The 20,526-nt window shown below is 53.8% G+C and overlaps 9 non-coding genes across 9 annotated transcripts; 7 read left to right on the top strand and 2 right to left on the bottom strand.

Annotated features, from left to right (window-relative positions):
- Positions 1 to 1,526: 1,526 nt before the first annotated feature.
- TRNAS-GCU (transfer RNA serine (anticodon GCU)) lies at positions 1,527 to 1,608 on the top strand. Its single transcript has one exon. It is a non-coding gene; the product is annotated as a tRNA-Ser (tRNA).
- Positions 1,609 to 2,342: 734 nt separating this feature from the next.
- On the top strand, positions 2,343 to 2,415 carry TRNAK-UUU (transfer RNA lysine (anticodon UUU)). Its single transcript has one exon. It is a non-coding gene; the product is annotated as a tRNA-Arg (tRNA).
- A 4,007-nt stretch (positions 2,416 to 6,422) lies between these two features.
- Positions 6,423 to 6,504, top strand: TRNAS-UGA (transfer RNA serine (anticodon UGA)). Its single transcript has one exon. It is a non-coding gene; the product is annotated as a tRNA-Ser (tRNA).
- A 1,056-nt stretch (positions 6,505 to 7,560) lies between these two features.
- Positions 7,561 to 7,633, bottom strand: TRNAF-GAA (transfer RNA phenylalanine (anticodon GAA)). Its single transcript has one exon. It is a non-coding gene; the product is annotated as a tRNA-Phe (tRNA).
- Positions 7,634 to 8,499: 866 nt separating this feature from the next.
- TRNAK-CUU (transfer RNA lysine (anticodon CUU)) lies at positions 8,500 to 8,572 on the top strand. Its single transcript has one exon. It is a non-coding gene; the product is annotated as a tRNA-Lys (tRNA).
- A 436-nt stretch (positions 8,573 to 9,008) lies between these two features.
- On the top strand, positions 9,009 to 9,081 carry TRNAV-AAC (transfer RNA valine (anticodon AAC)). Its single transcript has one exon. It is a non-coding gene; the product is annotated as a tRNA-Val (tRNA).
- A 5,564-nt stretch (positions 9,082 to 14,645) lies between these two features.
- TRNAI-AAU (transfer RNA isoleucine (anticodon AAU)) lies at positions 14,646 to 14,719 on the top strand. Its single transcript has one exon. It is a non-coding gene; the product is annotated as a tRNA-Ile (tRNA).
- A 2,145-nt stretch (positions 14,720 to 16,864) lies between these two features.
- On the top strand, positions 16,865 to 16,936 carry TRNAE-CUC (transfer RNA glutamic acid (anticodon CUC)). The gene has a single exon. It is a non-coding gene; the product is annotated as a tRNA-Glu (tRNA).
- Positions 16,937 to 19,958: 3,022 nt separating this feature from the next.
- On the bottom strand, positions 19,959 to 20,041 carry TRNAL-UAA (transfer RNA leucine (anticodon UAA)). The gene has a single exon. It is a non-coding gene; the product is annotated as a tRNA-Leu (tRNA).
- Between the last annotated feature and the right edge of the window lie 485 nt (positions 20,042 to 20,526).

Below are 20,526 nucleotides of genomic sequence, written 5' to 3'. Positions count from 1 at the left end.
AAAAGGGAGCATTTTTGCGCCCAGTGGAACTCCTTGCCAGAGGATGTTGAGAAAGTGAAATCACAAGAAGGTCCAAAACAGAACTGGATCATTTAATGCAGGGAAGGTCAATCAATGGCATTTAACCAGGATGGTTAAATGGCCCTGCTGCCTCACCCACCTAGTTCCAGAGCCCACAACATCCCTGTGGCTGCCCAAAGCTCCTTTCTGAAGGGCCACTTGCGAGACTGACACCCGTGGGCCGGCTAGCTCGGAGGTTTAGGAGACGTGGTGCTCATATCACACTGACGCGTCTTAAGAGCAAGCCCCTTATTTCAAGCTATAACGGGCTCGCTATTCTGACGTCCCTGCATGGCAGGAGGAGGGAGGGGTTTGGGAATAGCGATTTATTTCGAAGTAAGTGCTGTGTAGCCAGCACCAAATTGCAAAATAAGCTATTTCAAAATAGGCGCATTGATTATTTTGAAATATGGGATGCACCCCTAGTGAGTAAGAGCCCAGCTCTGCCCCCCGCTCCCTGTTTCACCCACCCACGTACTGACTCCCTCGCTGCCATGGGGCTGTTTGCATTGGCCTCTTCTCTCTCTACCCAGGCTTCAGCCAGGACTGAGACTCAGGCAGGAGAATGTGACCCGGCTCCCTGCACCTGGGCCCTGCATTTCTCATCCCTTCAGAGACACTTGTTAGTGGAGGAATAAATCACAGTCACATGAGTGTAGATTATGAAACTTTGTAGTTGTTGTTGCCTTGGAAACTCCCCACAGACCTTCCCCTGGGGGCCCTGGCAGCCGCTCACATTGCACAGCTCACTTCGAGGTGAGGGTGCTGTGTAGACGTGCCCGTCCTGTTGAGGACCAGCCTGCCGGGGGGAGGCTCTGGCCACTTCCTTTCCTCGTGTCTCTCAGGCTGTGTCTACACTGCAGAGCTACGTCTACACTGCAGGCTTTTAGCCCAAGAGCAAGTGCTCTTGTGTAAAAACTTGCAGAGCGTCTACACTGCAGGTACCTTCTTGTGTAAGTAAATTTATAGTTCAGCATCAGACAACAGGGCTTCTTGCACAGAAGTTATTCCTCTGCCCACAAGGAATAAGCCCTCTTGTGCAAGAACTCGTCCACAAGGAGGCAGTGTGGATGGGCAACAGCAGTTTCTTGCTCAAGAAAGCCCTATGGCTAAAATGTCCATCAGAGCTTCCCTGCGCAGGAGAACGTCCACACTGCCATGGACGCTCTTACAGAAAAGCACTTTTCTTGTGCAAAAGCACATGGCAGTGCAGAGACACTGTTGCGCAAGACCTTTTGCACAAGAACTCTTGCACAAAACAGTTCTTGAGCAAGAAGCCTGCAGGGTAGATGTAGCCATGGGGTGTTTGGGTTTGTTACCAGCACTGAGCTTTGTACAACAGCCCAGGGAACATTGTGAAAAGCCAAAACCTTCCAGCCCTGGGGGTCCCTGGCCAGTCAGCAAGTGGCAGAAAGATTCCCTGAAGCACTGACTTCAGGTGATTTGAAACAAAGCTGTACAGTTCAGATGAGGTGGCTGAGTGGTTAAGGCGATGGACTGCTAATCCATTGTGCTCTGCACGCATGGGTTCAAATCCCATCCTCATCGGGTGTTTGCAGTCCTCTCTCTCTTGCTTCTCCCAGAAGTTCAGTACCAGCCCCTCCCACTGCAGCCTGGGGAAATCTCCACAGAGACACTCCCAGCTGGGACCCTCAATCCCTTCTGCCCTCAAGGGGAAACCTCACAAAGGAGATTCCAGGCAGCCAGGCCATGGGGGTCTCTGAGATGCTGCAGCCTGTCCCACCTGGCTGTTGCCATGGTCCCTCTGTGAGGTCACTGCCTCCCAGCCAATGAGCTGAGGTGCTGAAAAAGTTCCTTGTGATGTCACTGCTGCTTTGCAGGCTCATGTCCTGCCCCTGGCCAGCCCCTTGGCATGTGTGAGCTGCTCCCCCTCTGCCCCCCTCACTCAGGGCTGGTTCTGGGGCTCACACAGGGGCTCACACAGGTAACATCAGAGGCTGCTCAGGGGGACACATTGCTAGGCCAGGGGCCCTCCTGTGGGGCTGTGAGTGTTGCTGTCCCTGCTGTACAGACAGGGCCATAGAGCATCAGGAGGCTGCAGCGGTGGGAGACACTTACCTGGTTTTGGGAGGGAGACGAGACGTCAAGGCCCATGACTCGGAGCCAGCTGCCAATACCCATGGAAAGTTGATTTTCAGAGGGGTGTGATCAGCCCTTCCTGTGTATCTGGCTTCTTCTTCAAAAGGGCTTAATCAGGATCTAAAATTGAAGAAGGGCCATTTAGAAGGGTGAATTTCTGTCCCTGGCATTTTTTTCTGTGTACGCTGGTGGCCTAATGGACAAGGCACTGGCCTTCTAAGCCAGGGATTGTGGGTTCAAGTCCCACCTGGGGTGACAGTTTCCTCTCACTGATAAAGAGTTTACATTCCTCTGCTCTCTGAAGTAGTTGGCAAGGCTGCTCCACAGTTGCTGTTCCCCTTTCTACACAAGCTGTTCAGACCCCTCACTAGCCAATGCTGGTGTTAGGTGCAGATCTGAGTGCTAAAATCCCAGGGATTCAAAGTGAGAATGAAAGGATGCATTTCCCTCTAGAAGGCCCAGGAATCACAGCTGTAGGGAGGAGGTGGCTGTAGCAGAACAGGGTCTGTCTGGAGACAAAGCGGAGCCTGAGGCTGAGAAGGCCCATGAGAGGCAGCGACTCCAGAGCACGGGAGGTGGGGGGCTACTTATTTGGTCTGGAAAACTGACAGAAAATCCCCAGGAAATCCTCAGGCCCTGAGCTGGGTGCGGGCAAGGCCCATGGGGTAGTTTGCCTGGTGGGGCTTGGGGGGTGGAGACTCAAACTGTCCCTCATGCCCCTTTTGTGTGTCTGTTGCGCTTCCAGTGTCTTTCCTCAGGCACGTTCATCCGGCAAAGACCCCCCCCCCCCCCAAGGGCTCTTGTATCTTCCTTTGTGCAGCTCAGCTGCAGACACTGCCAGGGCTGAAAGGAAATTGCTTCATTTTGGGAGTCAAAGGTGTTGTCTGGGACCATAGAGCAGTTTCACCCACCAGCCTGAGGAGGGCACCATGGCTTAGCTGGCTAAAACACCTGCCTTGTAAACATAAGAGCCTGGGTTCAACTCCCAGTGGTGCCTTGTTGCTTCCTTTGCTCACATTTTCCCAGGTCCTTCTGGGACACAGAAGAGGCCTCCCCTGGCCACCCATGGAACTGCTGGTTCAGGAAAGGCTGATTGGGGAGGAGTGTTGGGAAGAAGGAAACCACAAGTGAGAAGCACCTGATGCCCACAGACCCTCACTCTCCATGGTTGCAGAAGCTGCAGAGGTTGCACTCACAGGATCTCTGGACACTGACAACCCAAAGGAATCACAAGGGCGTGTGGTGTTTGCTCTCCTGTCCGGGCAATTGCAGTCAGAGCCCTGCCTTGCCAGTGCCAGTCACAGCAGCCTCTGCACCTGCTCCAGGCTTGTGGTTTCCTTCTACCCAACACCCTCCCCAATCAGCCTTTTCCTGAACCAGCAGTTCCATGGGTGGCCAGGGGAGGCCTCTTCTGCGTCCCAGAAGCTGCCAGGCTCTGACTCTTGCCCCCTTGGTGCCCCCCTCTAAATGCTCTTTTAAATTGGTCTTTATGGTCCTGCTCAGGGCGTTTTTCTCCTCAGCAGCGCACAAGAGAGACCACCAGCCACCTTGACCAAACCTCAAACCAGCTGGGTGAGCCAGCCCACATCACAGTGAGTCGCTAGTGGCCCTGTCAGAGAAGAGCCATTGGCAGCTGCAGAGACATCCCTTCAGCTGCCGGATGCGCCTTTCTGAAAGGGCTATTTGTGAACTGTGTTTCACTTGGCTGGCTAGCTCAGTTGGTTAGTGCGTGGAGCTAGTAATGCCAAGGTCATGGGTTCAAGCCTTGTGCTGGCTAAAGAGATGTTTGCTGTGGTGACTGCTCTACCCCCCTCCTTTAGCTGCCTGCTATGGACAGGGAAGCAGAAACAAGCCAGAAAAATGGTAGGAGGAAGCTCCAGTCTGCACAGCCCCTGTGGCTAAAAGGCCCTTGGTCTGGCCTGCTTTCCCCAATAGCAGGGAAAACTCTTCTCTTCCCTCTATTGTGGGGCTACTCATGGGCCTGTTGGCTCAGCTATTTAGAGCTTCATGCTAATAATGCCCAGGTCTCTGCAGTCCATGCGGAGGAATGCCGACATTTTTGGCCAAATGGCCAATGGTCTTGCAAAGAAAGGCCACGTCCCTCCTACCCCCGCATCCTAGACCAAGTCAGAGCCAAGGTCAAGGAATTGCGGCAGGGGTATGTGAGGGAAGCCCTGCATTACTGTGCATGCTCTTGGAGAGGATGAAAAGCCGTGAGAGGCAGCTGCAGGAGCCATTTGTGCCTGTTTTTGCAGGGTTCAAATAAGGGCTCAGCAAGAAGCTTTCATGCTCCTTCTTTACACTGCATTGGCTGCGAATCAAACCCAGGTGAACTGCTTCAAAGGCAGCTATGTTCACTGCTATACCACCAATGCCTGCCTGGAAAGCTTTTAGGAAAATTAGTGAGGGAAGCCCACGTCTGCCATGAGGCTGGCCAGAGGCGAGAGGGTGCCCGTGTGGTTTGGGGAAAGCAGAACTTGGCCATTAGGCACAGACCAGAAGTGGTGACGCTGGGGTAGTGGCTGCCCTGCACTCTGCGTGGTGTGAGGAGCTGGGCAGGAGAGGAGTCCCAGAGGTTGTTGGGTGGGAGAGTAGAGTTTATCAGACTTTGGGCTAAGCTCTAGAGCAGCCAAGGGAGAGGTGGGGAAGTGACTTCTGGATACTCTCTGTGGCCCGGGGATGCGGGCTAAGAGCCATCCTTGTGTTTTTTGCCGTAAAGTGTTGTTTCTGGGTCCTTTGCCTAAGATCGAGCACTTCTGCCTTCCAGAGAGCCATGTCACAGGCACAAGCCCCCAGAGACCCCTTCAGGGACACATCACAGGACCAAGCAGGGGGCAGCAAACACCAGGCACTGTCAGTGTCTGGGCCAGAGATAAAGTCCCTCTTGGAGCTGTGATCCAAGGAGGGGTCTCTGCAGGCCCGGCAGTCCAGGTGGACGAATGCAACATTTATAAACATAAGAACATCAGAACGGCCGTACTGGGTCAGACCAAAGGTCCATCTAGCCCAGTGTCCTGTCTGCCGACAGTGGCCAGCACCAGGTGCCCCAGAGGGGGTGGACCGAAGACAACGATCAAGCGATTTGTCTCCTGCCATCCGTCTCCAGCCCCTGACAAACAGAGGCCAGGGACACCATTTTATCCCCTGGCTAATAGCTTTTATGGACCTAACCTCCATGTAATTATCTAACATATGGCCCAATGGCTGATGGCCTTGCAGAGAAAGGCCACCTCCCCCCTCCTGCATCCTAGACCAAGTCAGACCCAAGGTCAACGAATTGCGGGAGGGGTATGCGAGGGCCCGTGAGGGCAGGTCCCGCTCTGGGGAAGCACCGCAGCACTGTGCATACTGTGAGGAACTGGACCGAATCCTGGGGTGTGGGGAACCCCTGTCTCCAGGGAGAGTTGTGGAGTCTGGGATGGAGACACCTGGGAAGCAGCAGCTGCAGCTTCAGGATGACAACGCTGATGACCTGCAGCGCCAGAAGACGCAGGAGGACTCCCAAACGTCTTCAGGCAGCGGGGAGGGAACATCTGGTGAGTGCTGTGAAGTTGCAACACCCAGGACATGTCGACACTTGCAGTCTCCTTCAGCAGAGGGATGCAAATGGAGACATTCAAAATTGTAAATGAAACCGGGATTTAAATATCCCGCGCTCTATTTGCATAATCGTGTCCGGGCGCTGTTTCAAAATACTTTATTATGAAATAAAAACCACCGTTTAGATGCAGTTATTTGGGGAGAAAACCCTTCTTCTGAAATAACCCTTAAACACTCCCCTCTGGTCTGGACCTAACAGCAGTGTCAGCGTTTGCTAGTCGGGGCTCTGGACAGCACCGGTGCAGAGGGAGATGGCAACTGCGGGACGCCCTGGCCAACTGTCCCAATGTCTCACAGCAGAAAAGAAAACAAAAGAGGCCAATGCAAACAGCCCCCTGGCAGCGAGGGAGTCAGCACGTCAGTGGGTGGGGCAGGGAGCTGGGGGCAGAGCTGGGCTCTAACTCGCTGGGTGACCTTGGCCCATTCAGTGAACCTCTCCCTGCCCCCATGGCCCTGTCTGTACAGCAGGGACAGCAACACTCACAGCCCCACAGGAGGGGGCTAGTTTAATGCTTCACCCCAGGGCCCAGCAATGAGCCCCCAAGCTTGCCCTATTTTGGAGCCATTTCTGCTGTGTGTAATATGTGGGGCGGGTGAGGTCAGGCCTGGGCACTGGGATTATTTACCACTGTCCCTGATCCTGGAGCACTGCTGACTTCACAGCTGTGGTGGCCGAGTGGTTAAGGCGTTGGACTAGAAATCCAATAGGGTTTCCCTGCGCAGGTTCAAATCCTGCTCACAGCGAGGCCTGTGTTTTGGCCACGCCCTAACCAGGGCAACAAACTGCACAACCCCATAGACACTCTCCCTGTCCCCAGTCAATCCCTTTCTGCGCCTTCCGAGAGAGACACAGAGCATGATGCCTCCTTATGGGTCCCTGGACTCTAGGGAAACGCTCAGCTCCTGCAGCCTCTGCCCCTTGCCCAGCACCCCATAGCTCAGCCCTACCCCTGGGGGCTGCCCTGCTCCAGTGTGTGATAGGAGTTGATTTAGAGGATGGAGCGTCTGGGCCTGCCCCCAAAGGTCCATCCATGAAGGGCAGAAATGTTGGCGATATGATGTGGGTCACTCCTCCCGAGGCACACAGCGCCCCCCACCCGCCCCCCGTGTTGGGAGCAAAGGGTCTAGAGAAGTATTGCGGGGGGGGGGGGGAGGTCTTGTTCCCTGCTCTTGCTCTGCCTTGGGCAAAGAATTAGTAACAGAATATTTGTCCAAGTTTATGTACAGAAAAAAACTGACAAGCATGTTTCTGTTTCTGTGGGATGGTGGTTATCGTGTTTGCTTAATGTGCAAAAGGCTCCTGGTTCAAAGCCAAGCAAAAAGTGGGAACAGGGGGTTCTGCTCCTATTTGTGGCTCCCCAGGTAAACACAGCCCCTGCTGCTTGGGGATAAGCCCAACTCCCAGGTTGAGCAAAGCAAGGAACAACAGGAGCCCTGTCCTAGAAAGGGAGGGGCCAGTGTGTGTGAGTGCATGGCCCAGACAGACAGCCCCAGGGTGCAAGGACAGAGCTGCTGGACGTCTCTAGTGGTCCTGAGGCGGGGAGACATGGGTGTTAGCAACATGTTCATGTGGTGCCATGTACCAGCACTGCCAACAGGGAGTGTTTTTTGTGGTGTCACCTGATTCCCCCCAACTGTAGCCCTTGTACCTGCCCTGTGGCAGGATAGAGACCCAGGGCCAAGAGAAAGCAGGAAGAGCCCCAGGATGCAGCTCATCTCCCCTTTTCTCCTGCAGTGCAGGTTGTGATAACAGCTCTAAGCAAAACCATCAACTTGAAGTAATTAGCCCCTATTGGAGCATGCCAAAGCCTGGGATTGAACCAGGGACCTTTAGATCTTCAGTCTAATGCTCTCCCCACTGAGCTACTTTGGCTGTGAAAAGAGTCTTGTGTGGCCTGTAATTCTCTGTCCAGGATGGTTTGCCGCATGTCGTCATGCCCTGCCCAGGAAGGCGAGACTGGCCTTTCCACAGCGCCCCTCCCCCACAGCCAGAGCCAGGGTTCCCTCTAAGCCAGGCCTGGGCAATACAGGCCAGCGGGCTGGATCCAGCCCATGAAGCCACCCAACATGGCAGCAAGAAGCCTCAGGCAGATCCCCTGCTCGCCCTGCCCCCACGCACAGCTGAGAGAAGGGGCTGCTGGGCCCTTTGTGTCTCTCAGCTGTAGAGAAAAAGGCTTCATGCCTGGTCCCTGCTCCAAGCTTGTTTGTGGCCAATGGGAGCTGCCTGCTTGAAGCCCTGGCCAGTCCCCACAAGCTCTTATTCACCCAGGCGTGTGACCTGTGCCCCCTGGGCAGGGAAGGGGCTGCCTGAGAAATGTGCTTGGCTGCTGGGAGTGTCTCCCAGTCAGAGCCTGCCTCTGGCACCCCAGCTTTGTGGGAGGCCAAGTAGGAAGGGGCCTCTGGAGGCTCATAGCCCCCTGGCCTGCTGTGTCTGTGGAAAGGGGGGAAGAGGACACATACCTCTCACTGGGGAACAGGGCGCATGGATCCCTCTCGTTCCTGCAGAAAATGAAACAGGTTGAGCATTTTGCAGAGAACGGACCAGTCCCTGGAGAGATGGAAATGGGGCCGTTCCTTGTGGGGAAAGAAGTGGGTGTGTCGGGAGTGGGGTTCGAGTTCAAACCTCTCCACAGACCAGAACCCCTCCTTTAGGGGCAAGAAAGAGCCTTGAGTCAGGCAGTGGAGATCACTTGGCTCCTGTTACTCTGAGATGGGATATTAGGAATTTTTTTGCAGGCAGCCTGGCTAGCTCAGTTGGTAGAGCCTGAGACTCTTAATCTCAGGGTCATGGGTTCAAGCCCCATGCTGGGCGGGGCCCTTCCTTAACTCACATTCTCAGCCTGTGAGCAATTATTGGCTCTCAGTTTTCACCAGGGTTTTAGAAAGAAAAAGTCTAGTCCTGGGGTCCAGCTTTAGTACAACCAAAGAGAGAACCAACTGCAATTTCCATCTTCTGAGGAGAAGGGAGGAGGATTTTCTTCTCCTCAGTTCTAGCCACATCAGCCCAGGGGGGAGAAAAAATAACCCTCCGCCTGCTGATTGTCCCCCGTTAGCTTCTGTAGCTTCACCTCCTGCCACAGCAGCTCCAGCTTTGAGCTACAAATCTCAAGGGGCTGGTGAGGAAATTAGGTGCTTCCCTGAGAACAAGAGGTGGAGTGTTCACAAGGAGCATCCCCCTCCCCTGCAGAGCAGGGTGTTAGAAAGAGCTAGAAACAGAACAGTCAGACAAGTTCCACCCCTCAAAATGTGTTTCTGTGGTGTAGTGGTTATCATGTTTGTCTAACACGCAAAAGGTCCCTGGTTCAAAGCCAGGCAGAAACACAGGGTCTTCTCTTATTGCGGTGCCCAGGTAACTGCAGCTGCTGCTGACCAGCCTGTTGATGAGCCCAACGCTCATGTGACAGAGGGGGGGTAACGTCAGCTGATAATGCCCCTGGGTGCCAACCTGGGGAAGCCAGATAAATTAGGCCAGGCAGCTGCTTGTGCCTTGGCCTCCCCTGCCCTGGGAGGCTGGTGCATTTGGCCCGCTCTGCCTGCTGCCTCCCTTGTGTGACTTGCCCAGTGTAACAGGCCAAATGTCGGAAAAGCCTCTTCCAAAAAAAAAAAAAAAGCAGAAGAAAAAGCTGCACAAACTGGGTTTTGAAATTTGCGTAGCTTTTCCCAGAAGAACAGTGTAGGGCAGACATAGCCTGAGTGTTGCTCAGCACTGGTAGGAGACAGGGAGGGATAAAACGATCTCATGGCACCTGAAGCCTTTCAGAACAACTCCCAGCCCCAGCTGCAAGAACCAGCCCTTCCCTCCATCCTCACTGGGGTCTGCTGGGAACTGTCTGGACTCAAGCCAACCCAGTTTCACCCTAAGGATTGCCTGGTCTGTAAAAGCTGCGCCCTGGAAATGAGAAAGCAGCTAAAGTGAGACTTGTGGGACTTGAACCCACAAACTTTGAATGTCTAGCTGGGCTCACATGAATCACTGTAGCTTAAAATAGTGATAGAAAAGTAGCCATGTTAGTCTAGGGTAGCTGAAACAAAATACAGAAAAAAACCAGTTTCTTGCCATTTTAACTCAGAAAGGACATTATCTCAATGACTTAATTACCTGCATCCTGCTTCAAAAGCCTTTTAAAACTGCACTTTAAAGGGAATCCTCTGAACTGTTATTCATGCTAAAATTCAACACTTTACGGCAGGGTCCTAACAAAGACTCTAGTTATCTTACCCATTACAAAGATAGCTTCCCCAATTATCACCTCTAATATCATTAGCTCACAGACATTTACCTTCCCCCCCGCATCCCCGTTCTGTTCTGAAATTTGATTTGTCCTTTTCATATGTGTTCAGTTTTTTTTAATTGTATCCTTCGATATATATGGTTGTGACAATTTTCTTCCACTATTTGATCTGAGGAAGTGGGTCTGGCCCACGAAAGCTCATCATCTAATAAACCATCTTGTTAGTCTTTACAGTGCTACACAGTCCTGTATTTTGTTGCAGCTTAAAAGTCCAACATGCTTTCCCTTGCACCACAGAGCCTGATATCGCCACTCTCTGCTTTGCAGCACAGCAATTGCTGGTGGCAAAGAAAGGGGAGCCAGGTCTGTCTCTTTTGGGAGAGCAGGTAGGAAGAGGGAGGGGGCCACTGAGCCCCTGACAGTGAAAATAAGGGATAAGAGCTGAGCTGCAGTTGGAGAACGTGGGCATCGATCCCACTGCCTCTCACATGCTAAGCAAGCGCTCTACCACTTGAGCTAATTACCCTGCTGCAATTACAGAGGCCTTATTGGAGGCTCTTGCCTTCTCCACAGCGACGTCTGTCATCTAGGTCAGTTAGTCGTGGGAAAGGAGAAGACTCCGAAACGGCCTCAAGGGCAACTCTCAAGGAGACTCCCTGCAGCAAAGCCATGGGGGAGGGCGGGGGGGCTCTGAGATGGCCCCTGCCCTGCAGCCTGTCCCACCTGGCCACTATCATGGACTCTCTGTGAGGTCACCGCCTCCCAACCTCCTTAAGCCAATAAGCAGAGGGGCTGCAAAAGGCCCTTGTGATGTCACTACCACACCCACCCCTGCCCTCCAGGGCTAATGTCCTGCCCCAGGCAGCCCCTTTCCATGGCTGAGCTGCTCCCAGGGGTGAAAGTGACACATTTCTTACAGGGAGTCCTGGGAGATGAAGCAGCTGGAGAGAAGCCAGGAGAGCAGAGGCCAGCCTGAGAGCTGAGAGTCAGAGGTGCCCACTGCACTTTTACACCACAGGTCAAGGGTAAGGGTGTAAGGGGCAGCACTCAGGACTCTGAATCCTGCAATCTGAGTTCAAATCTCAGTGGGACCTACTAAGACTCAGGTGGTTGTTACAAGGTTCAGGTGCTTCAGCTTCCATTCCCTGAGTTTCAATAAGAGAGTTTTGTTCCTCTCGCTGGGTGTCTGAGGTCACTGGAGCTCCATCTCCAGATGGAGCTGGCTGGCCGGAAGGGCCTGATGCCATCACAGCTGCAGGGCAGGTCACCCACCTGACCCCTGAGCTGAGCCTGTGTTGGAGGCAGTGAGACAGTGTGAGCGGGTCAGAGCGGGGATTGGGGGAAGGGTCCTGAGTCCTGGCTCCCAGCCACGCACCTTGGCAGAAAGACCAATGGCCCCTGCACAAAGTGCATTGTGGGAATAAGAGTTGGGGCAGCAGGAAAAGGCCGGCTCCTCAGTACCAGGGCACGGGCAGGAGAAGATGGGAGTGAATCCTGCTACCTCTGGGGTCTAGCAGCTTTTCACCCCAGCTTTGTGGGAGGCCAGAACCCCACATTAGGGGCAAGAAAGAGCCTTGAGTCAGGCAGTGGAGAACACTTGGCTCCTGTTACACTGAGATGGGATATTAGGAAACTTTTCACATGCAGGCTGGCTAGCTCAGTTGGTAGAGCATAAGACTCTTAATTTTAGAGTCATGAGTACAAGCCCCACGCTGGTCGGTGTCCTTCCTTAACTCCCAGACTCTGGTGCTGATCAAGCAATAGAAGCACATTATGTTTAAACAGCTGCCATGTGAATGTACCTGAAAGTCACAAGGATCAATGATCTGTGTGAAAGGCAGGTGGCCAGTAATTAGAGCCCCATGTATGTTGTGTGCACAATGGAAGGTAGGAATGTGCACTGGGCAGTCTGATAATGGTGTTTAGTGAAAATTAATAGGTGTAATCGCAGTGCGCAAGAGGGTTTTTCTTGTGCAAGAAGGGGCAGTGTAGACGCTCCTTCTTGTGCAAAAGTCTCTTCTGAAAAAAGTGGTGGCTCATTAGCCATGCAAATGAGGCTCAGCAATATTCCACACTTAGCCTCATTTGCATATTACTCATGCAACAAGCTACAAGTGTAGACATAGCACAGGTGTCCCTTCTGATGGGACAGGCACGTTCTTCTCAGGAGTCTCAGAGTTTGGGTACCTTGTTGCCCTAGGAAGGGGTGTGACCAAAACACAGGTCTCACTGTGAGGAGGATTTGAACCTGCACAGGTAAGCCCTATTGGATTTCTAGTCTAACACATTAAGCACTTGGCCATCACAGGCTGTGTCTTAATAGCTTAGGGAAAATGGTAAATAATCCCAGTGCCCAGGCCTGACGTCACCTGACAGAATTCACACAGCAAACAATTTCAACGGTCGTACAGAGGGGTCCTGGGCGCTCTAGTCTGAGGCTGCCTTGGAGGTGAGTTCTGCTTCCAGGTCTCACTCCTCCTTCTTGGTCTTCTTCCTTCCTTTCCCTTTTCCTCCTTCTTCCTCTTCTCGTTTCCCCTTTTCCTTCTTCTTCCTGGTCTCCTTCTTGGACCCCTGTTTATATAGTGATAATTTAGTCCTGCTTAACCAATTATTTTAGTATAATGTTACTAACCAAAGCTAACATACTATTATGATTTACCTAACCAATCATACTTCACCACCTTTGTTGATTTTCCCCCAGCAAAATTAATGATATAGCAGACAGAAACAGTTACAAACCAGACAGCGATCACACAGACAAACAATAGGAAAGTGAGGATGATAATTATAGAATGCCAATTGCACAAACACAACTATTGCTAAGCAGTTTTTTTTCTGAACAAATGCTGTTAACTAAGTTCTCTCTACCCACCCTGAGATCTGTTTCTTACTTGGTGACAGTGGGGGTCAATAGGATCACACCCCCTTCTCACAGCCTAGTGTGACCCTATTGAAATGCCATTTAGGTGGAACATGAGCCCAGGCTCTATAGTTAATTGCTGCCACTCTGCGTGCAGAAGGTTTTAGTTTAGATCTGCCAAATAGCTAGAGGGCTTCCAATGGACACACGTTGTTACAGAGAACCATTCCAAGCATAAGACACCAAAACCCACAAGCACAATCAACACAACTGCAAAGGGACTCAACCCTTCAGTCTTCTGACCCAAAGTCAGATGCCTTTTCTTTTAGGCCACACAGTCCTGTTTAGCAATGGACATTTCAAAGTGTGTAAGAAGGGAGCAGTCTAGCTAGCCAAAGCCGGTTGTTCTGCCAAAGCCGGTTGGGTGGGGTGGGGCTGGTTATGGGGAGGCAGAGCCCTGTGCCTGTCTCAGGGCATCCCAGGGAGGCTCCTTGCAGCCCAGGAGAAGAAGGGGGCTCTGGGTGGAAGGAAACAAGCAAAGCTGGTCCGAGTGGCCATAAGCCAGAACTCCAGTTCAGCCTAATTGAATCACTACTGGCTCATGTAGGTCCCATGGGCTGTGTCTCGACGGGCCAGTTTTTCCAGAAAATCAGCTGCTTTTCCAGAAAAACTTGCCAGCTGTCTACACTGACCACTTGAATTTCTGCAAAAGCGCTGACTCCCTACTGTAAGAAATCAGTGCTTTTTGCGGAAATACTTTGCTGCTCCCATTCGGGCAAAAGTCTTTTTCCAAAAGACTTTTGCACAAAAGGGCCACTGTAGACAGCAGAGATTTATTTTTTGCAAAAAAGCCCCGATTGAGAAAATGGCGATCGGGGCTTTTTTGCAGAAAAGCGCATCTAGATTGGCCACGGACGCTTTTCCACAAAAAGTGATTTTGCGCAAAAGTGTCCTGCCAATCTAGACACTCTTTTCTGAAAATGCTTTTAACGGAAAACTTTTCCGTTAAAAGCATTTCCGGAAAAACATGCCAGTGTAGATGTAGCCATGGTGTAAGAGGCAGCACTCAGAACTCTGAATCATGTGATCCGAGTTCAAATCTCTGTGGGACTTGCTGGGGTTGGGCTGGTTGCTGCAAAACCCTCCAACTTTATGAGCTTTGGGCTCCTTATCTGCAGGCTCCCCAGAGAAAGAGTTCTGTGCCTCCTGCTGGGTGTCTGATGCCCCTGGAGCTCAGTCTGATGCTATGGTCTGCCTGGCTGAGATGGGCTGGGCCCTAAAACGTAACCTGCCTGGAGCTTGCTGCTTACCCTTGTGGTCTCTTGTGTGGTCCCCAGGAGCTGCCAGGCTCTGACTCTTGCCCCCCTGGCGCTAGCAGGTGCCCCCCCCAAACAATCTTTCAAATTGGTCTTTCTGGTCCCTCTCAGGGTGTTTTTCTCCTCAGCAGCAGCGCACAAGAGAGAAGCTGTTGCCAGTGGCCCTGCAATACAAGACGAGCTTTGCCTGCCCCCATCAGCCTGACTCGTTACTTGGCCCCATTCCTGCCTCTCTTCCCAGTGGCTGAAAGGGGCTGCGGCTGCTGCCGACAGGGAAGAAGCTGGGAGACAAGGTGCTGGCAGCAAGAGATTCCGGCTGCTTCTTTGCCCTGGGTCTGCCGGCCGTCAGCCACCAGCCACCTTGACCAAACCTCAAAGCATCTGGACTAGTGACCCCACATCACAGTGAATTGCTAGTGGCCCTGTCAGAGACGAGGCGCCTTTCTGAAAGGGCCATTTGTGAACTCAGCTTCTGAAGGCCAGCTAGCTCAGTTGGTTAGAGCGTGGTGCTAATAACGCCAAGGTCATGGGTTCAAGCCCCATGTTGGCCACAAGGTTGTTCACTGCAGTGACTACTCTCCCCCACACACACTCTTTAGCTGCCTGCTATGGACAGGGAAGCAGAAACAGGCAAAAGGCTGAGAGCTTTGCAGGACTAAGGCCAGAGAACTGGTAGGAGGAGGATCCAGCCTGCACAAACCAAGTGGCTAAAAGGGTCTGGCCAGCTTTCCCCTAATGGCAGGGAAAACTCTTCTCTTCCCTCCATTGTCCCCAGTGGGGTGACCTGATCCCAAATTCCTGCTGTAGCAGTGGCTGGCCCATGGCTCCTCCAGCCCAAGCCACAGAGGGAGGCTCCATATGTCCAGGTGATGGGACCATGTGCCCAGCCCACAGAGCTGCTGCCAACCACCTGGTCACCTGCTTCAGTGGCCCAGCAGCCCCTCCCCCAAACCTGCTCCTGCTCAAGGCCCCCTGAACCCACACAGGCTCCTGCTCCTCTGACTCTGCACTAGCCAGCCCACATCTCAGTGAGTCACCCGTGGCCCCATCAGAGATGAGCTCGTGGCAGCGGCAGAGACGTCCCTGCAGCTGCCTGTGGGGTCTTTCCCAAAGGGCCACTCGTGGGGCTGCTGGCTCAGCTGTTTAGAGCTTGATGCTGATAACGCCCAGGTCGTGGGTGCAAGCCCCATGCTGGCCCCAGGGGTGTCTGGTTTGGTGACTGGCCTTTGTGCAGCTGCCTGCTATGGACAGGGAAGGAGAAAGAAGCCCTGGGAGGTGAAGCAGCGGGAGGGAAGCAAGGAGCAGAGTGTCAGCTGCCAGCCGAGAGTCACAGGTGCCCTCTGCCTCCTGGGACCGCCCCTCCCTGAGCCGCCAGCCCCCTGTCTCTCACCGTGCGCCCCTTGGGGAGTCCACTCGCTCCCACAGGGAATGACACAGCCCTGTGCCCTAGCCCAGAGCCACTCCCAGCCCGTGTGAAACAGGAGGGTTCATTGAGCGTCTGACACAGCACAGGGACCCAGGCAGGCAGCAGGGGCTGCGGGTGGGGAGTGAGGGCACCAGAAGTGGCAGGGAAACAAGTAGCACCAAGACTCTTGCCAGCAGGGTCTGGCCACCCGACTCCCTGCCCAGGCTGCTGGGCCCCCGACCACTTCAGCTGCCAGGTCAGCCCGGGAGCTAAGGCAGGAATGGGGGGAAGGAGCCAGTCAAACTGCAGGTGGCAGGAAACACCAGTCTCGCCTTCCTGGGCCGGCACGACGGCATCATGTTTGTGACACGGCTGCCAGACATCCCGGACAGTTAATAACCAGCTAGAGGGGTTTATGGGTAGCTCAGTGTGGGGTGCCTAAGATGAAATATTTAAAGGTCCCTGGTTCAGTCCCAGGCTTTGCCATGTCTCTCGGTGCAGCAGGGCCCTCTCTGCTCCCCTTGCTGTGCTAGTGCCCTGTGACACCCCTCGTCTATCTTAGCCACAGCCCAGCACTGGAAACTCCCGTCCATCTGATTAACCCCCTTCACTTCCAACCCTTCCTCAGAGTCCTTGCTTTCTTGGCTAAAGTCCCCTCCCTTGTGCGTGTGGCTGGCAGTCATTACTAAATGGATCCATTTACATGTAGCTTCACTGAAACCCCCCTTGGTGGCCTGCGCCTAGGTCAGTCCGTGTCACTGGCTCAGGGGTTTCTCCCCCAGCACACTGCAGAGAAAGCCCTTGTGTGTGAAAGGGCCTCAGGGAGCCCAGAAACCAAGTTAAAAATAAACTAAAAGGAAACATTTTTGCGCCCAGTGGAACTCCTTGCCACAGGATGTTGTGAAGGTGAAATCTACAAGAAGGTCCAAAACAGAACTGGAATATTTAATGCAGGAAAGGTCATTCAATGGCATTTAACCAGGATGGACAGGGCAGGTGTCCCTAGCTGGTGTATTCTAGAAGCTGGAAATGGGCAACAGGAGGGATCACTTAATAACTGTCTGTCCTGAGGATTCCCTCCGGACAATGAAATTGGCTGCTGTCATGAGACAGGATCCTGGGCTAGTTGGACAACTCACATGACTCAGTCTGGCTGCTTTGATGTTCTGTTTGGTTTCTGTTCTTGTCGCCTCTGGGCAAGGGAGACTGGACCTGCCACCCCATCCTGAAGTGGACAGAAAATGGCCTGTGAAAGGCTAGTGTAAGTGAGCAAAAAGGCAAGTTTCATGTGTCCCTGATGGTCTAGTGGTTAGGATCCAGCACTCTCACTGCTGTGGCCTGGGTTCGATTCCCGGTCAGGGAAACCAGCCTGCAGTTTCATGTGACAGCTGCCTACTCTCTTTTCTCACCTATGTGACAGCAGCTGTGACCCAAGAGGTTACATCAGACTCCTTCTCACCTCCCTGGCACTGCTAAGACAACACTTGCCATTTTCAGAAGGGGCAGAGCTTGGTCACTCAAACTGCCCTTCCCCTCTCCCATGCAGGCAGCCCTGCAGGAAGCTCTGTGGCACACACAGCACTAGCCCAGTGCACAGTCAGGTTGGCACAAGATCCATTGGTTCAGTTTGGCTGTTGAAGGAGACAACCCAGAACTGGCTCCAGCCCCCACTCAGTAACCTGGGGAAATGACCCAGCAGGCCTGGGCCCCTCGGAGAGGCAATGATTCCCCACTGGCCAGGGCAGAGCCTCCCTCTGACACAGTCATGGAGCCTTCTCCCCCTGGGCCTGCCTCCCCCTTCACTCAGCTCTCACTGCTCGGTGCTGCCAGGGAGGGGCCTCACCGCTAGTCAGTGTTCCTGTTCCAGGAGCAGGTGAGTTTTGTCTTGTGCACCAATATTGAGGTCGTGTGTCTCTGTTCAGGTGTGAGCCCCTGCGGCGCCTGCCAGTTACTAACAAATATCGTAGCTACACGTTATGGGAGAAAGACACTAACCCAAGAGATAATAAAGGAAGAAGCCTTTTAATAGCTGCTCCAACACCTTGTCATTCAAACCCAGTATCCCTGCAGGCCCTGCCAGCCTGAGACCTGAGCGAGCAGGGCGGCTGCCCAGGGCTCCGTGCTGAGGGGGTGATATGAGCAGTCTCATGTGACCTTACCTGGGGCCAGGCAGCTAAACAGGAGGGAACCCAGCAGCCGGGGTCAGGGGGGACAGAAGCACTTACTTGTGTCGGGTGAATCCTCTGCTCTGGGGGGAGCAGCAGCAGGGTGGGTGGGTGCTGGGGGCAGGGGCTCCCCATTCCTCCTGGGACAGAGGCCCCTGTGGAAGCCCTGTGGGGGGGGCAGGCTGTGCTGGAAGAGGCTGGGGGTGGGCGGCTGAGGGGGGCGGGGATTGAAGAAGCGTCTGTGAGGGCACTTGGGCAGCCAGCTCGTCAGTGGGCAGCAGAGCACACGGGCCCGTCGCCCCCCAGCCGAGCCCCCCAGCTGCTCTCCCAGGGCTGTGGCCGACCAGCCTGCACTGCTGCCAGCCCGGGCTCAGCTCTGCCAGCGACCTGCCCAGCCGCCTCTCTGCCAGGGGCTGCAGACGTGTCTGCTGGGGTAGAGGGGAGGGACGTGTCTGCCCAGCCAATGTGAGGGGTGAGCCTTTGGGACAGAGAATTTCTGTCCCTTCTCCTTGCTCCTTGTCTGGCCCCAGTGGCCTAATGGACAAGGCACTGGCCTCCAGGGTTGTGGGTTCAAGTCCCACCTGGGGTATAGAACTGTGACCTTCTGAGGGTTGATTGGGAAGCCCTGGCTTGACTTTTCCCCATGGGAACTGAGAGATGGTTTCCCAAGATGTGCCACATCCCATAGGACAGCAGCTGTCTAGTCCCACCAGCTCCAGGAGTGACTCAGACGGAGGGAGGGCGCTGGAGCAGAGCAGGGTCTGTCTGGTGACAAGGCAGAGCCTGAGGAGGGGCAGCTCTGGCAGAGGCTCAGTAGGAGCAAGGGGGGAGCTACTTTGGCCTGGCCCTTTTACAAAGCCCTTGAGCATGGGGCTGGCATTGGGGGAAAGTTCCCTCAGCGATGGGATGGGGGGGCAGGCTGGGCTACGAAGGCGCCGTTCTCCCTGCTCTTGCCCCCAGACGACATGGCTGCCAGGCCTGGGTGCAGGCAGACTTGCAGTTGCTGCACCAACACGGGCAGGAAGCCCCACTGATGTGGGGGGAGGCAGCCCCACCAGCAGGCACAAGGCTGGGCCAGCATATGGGGGGAGGTGTTCAACTGCGTGTCCCTGCTGACATGGAGCTGGGTTGCCAGGTCTCCGGTTTTGAACCAGACAGTCCAGTATCTGAGCTTTCTGATCAGGAAACAAACTGAGAAAATAGAAATAGAAATGACCGGTATTTTCTAAATAACAATAATGTCGATTGTGGTGTCATGTCAAGTGTCTCCGGTATTTTTGTAGAAACCATCTGTCAGCCCTACATGGAGCCCAAGTGACAGGACACCTCCCAGTACTCACTGCTGCTAGCGACACCCTCACACCACTCCTCACAGCTCCCTCCACCATGGGGCAGGCAGGAGGGGATTGTTCCCCCAACTGACAGAGGGAGGGACAGAGGATGAGAAAGGCAAAGGGCCTTGTCTGACCTCACACAGCCAGTCTGGGGCAGTGCTGGGCACAGGACCCAAATGCTGAAACTCCCCCTCAGTCTGGAGTTTCCCACCCTGACTGATCAGAATAAAGCGTCTCAAAGGAGCTACAGCCCCACAGCCCAGCCTAGGGATGGCTCAGCCAGTGGGGTAGAAGCACCGGGACACAGAGAGACTCAGGAGCTGCTCAGAGACAACCACTGGCGAGAAGCAGAACAATTCCCCGAGCAGACGAGAAGTTCTGGCTCATTTGCTGGGACTTAAGGAGAACAAGGAAGTCCTGAGTCTCCTCCCTGTGACTTCCTCCCAGCTCAGCCGACTAGAACTGGAAGGCTATGTCCACACTGATGGGCTGTGTCTACACTGGCGGGTTATTGCACAAGAAGGGCCGTTCTTCCGCAGAGCATCCACACGGCCCACTCGCTCTTGTGCAAGAAGTTTTACAGTAAAGCGTGGTAAGAAAGGGCTTCTTGCACAAGAGCTACGCTCTTTTCTAGCAGGTGTAAGTCCTCTTGCGCAAGAGGGCAGTGTGGATGTAGGACAAGGGTTTCTTGCCCTATAGCTAAAATAGCCATCAGAGGTTTCGTGCACAGGAGAGCATCCACACTGCCATGGATCCTCCTGCAAAAATGCACATCTCGCACATGGCAAGATGCCACCAGACAGACCTTCAGAGATGAAGTCCAGTCCCCTGCCCTCATAGCAGGGCAAATCTCTATCCAGATGGATGTCTGTCCAAAACAGGAAGCTACCAGGAGTGGGGTTTGAACCCACGCAGATAAACATCTATTGGATCTTAAGTCCAACGCCTTAACCACTCGGCCATCCTGGTAATAGATAAAAGGCTAGACGTGTGCAAGTTCTCTCCCCAAATAGGCCAGGGACTCGCTCTCAGAGCATCTTCCTGGCCCATCTCTGTGCCAGGGCTTCCCACTGAAAGGATGAGAGAGCCGCCCCCTCCCCCGCAGTGAGGTGGGAAGAAGGGAAAAGCGAAAAAACAAGAGAAAACCCAACGTCCCCAGGGATTCCGAGGGACAAAGGCCTGGTGGGGAAAATACCCCCCCACCTTCACCAGGCTATGTCTACACTCCCAGCTTCTTGCACAAGAAATATGCAAATAAGCCTAAGTGTGGAATATCATGGAGCTTCATTTACATACTTAACGAGCCACCATTTTTGCAGAAGAGGCTCTTGTGCTAGAAGGAGCTGTCTACACTGCCCCTTCTTGCACAAGAAATCCCCTCTTTTGCAATGTCGCTATTCCTGAAAATAATCATCGTAGTGGCATTGCGCAAGAGGGTTTTTCTTGTGCAAAAA

This window comes from Pelodiscus sinensis, chromosome 19 (genome assembly GCF_052426305.1).
Source record: "Pelodiscus sinensis isolate ZL-2025 chromosome 19, ASM5242630v1, whole genome shotgun sequence".
NCBI classification, from domain to species: Eukaryota; Metazoa; Chordata; order Testudines; family Trionychidae; genus Pelodiscus; species Pelodiscus sinensis.
The sequence above is the reverse complement of the archived record's forward strand: the minus strand, read 5'-3'. Positions and strand labels throughout refer to the sequence as shown.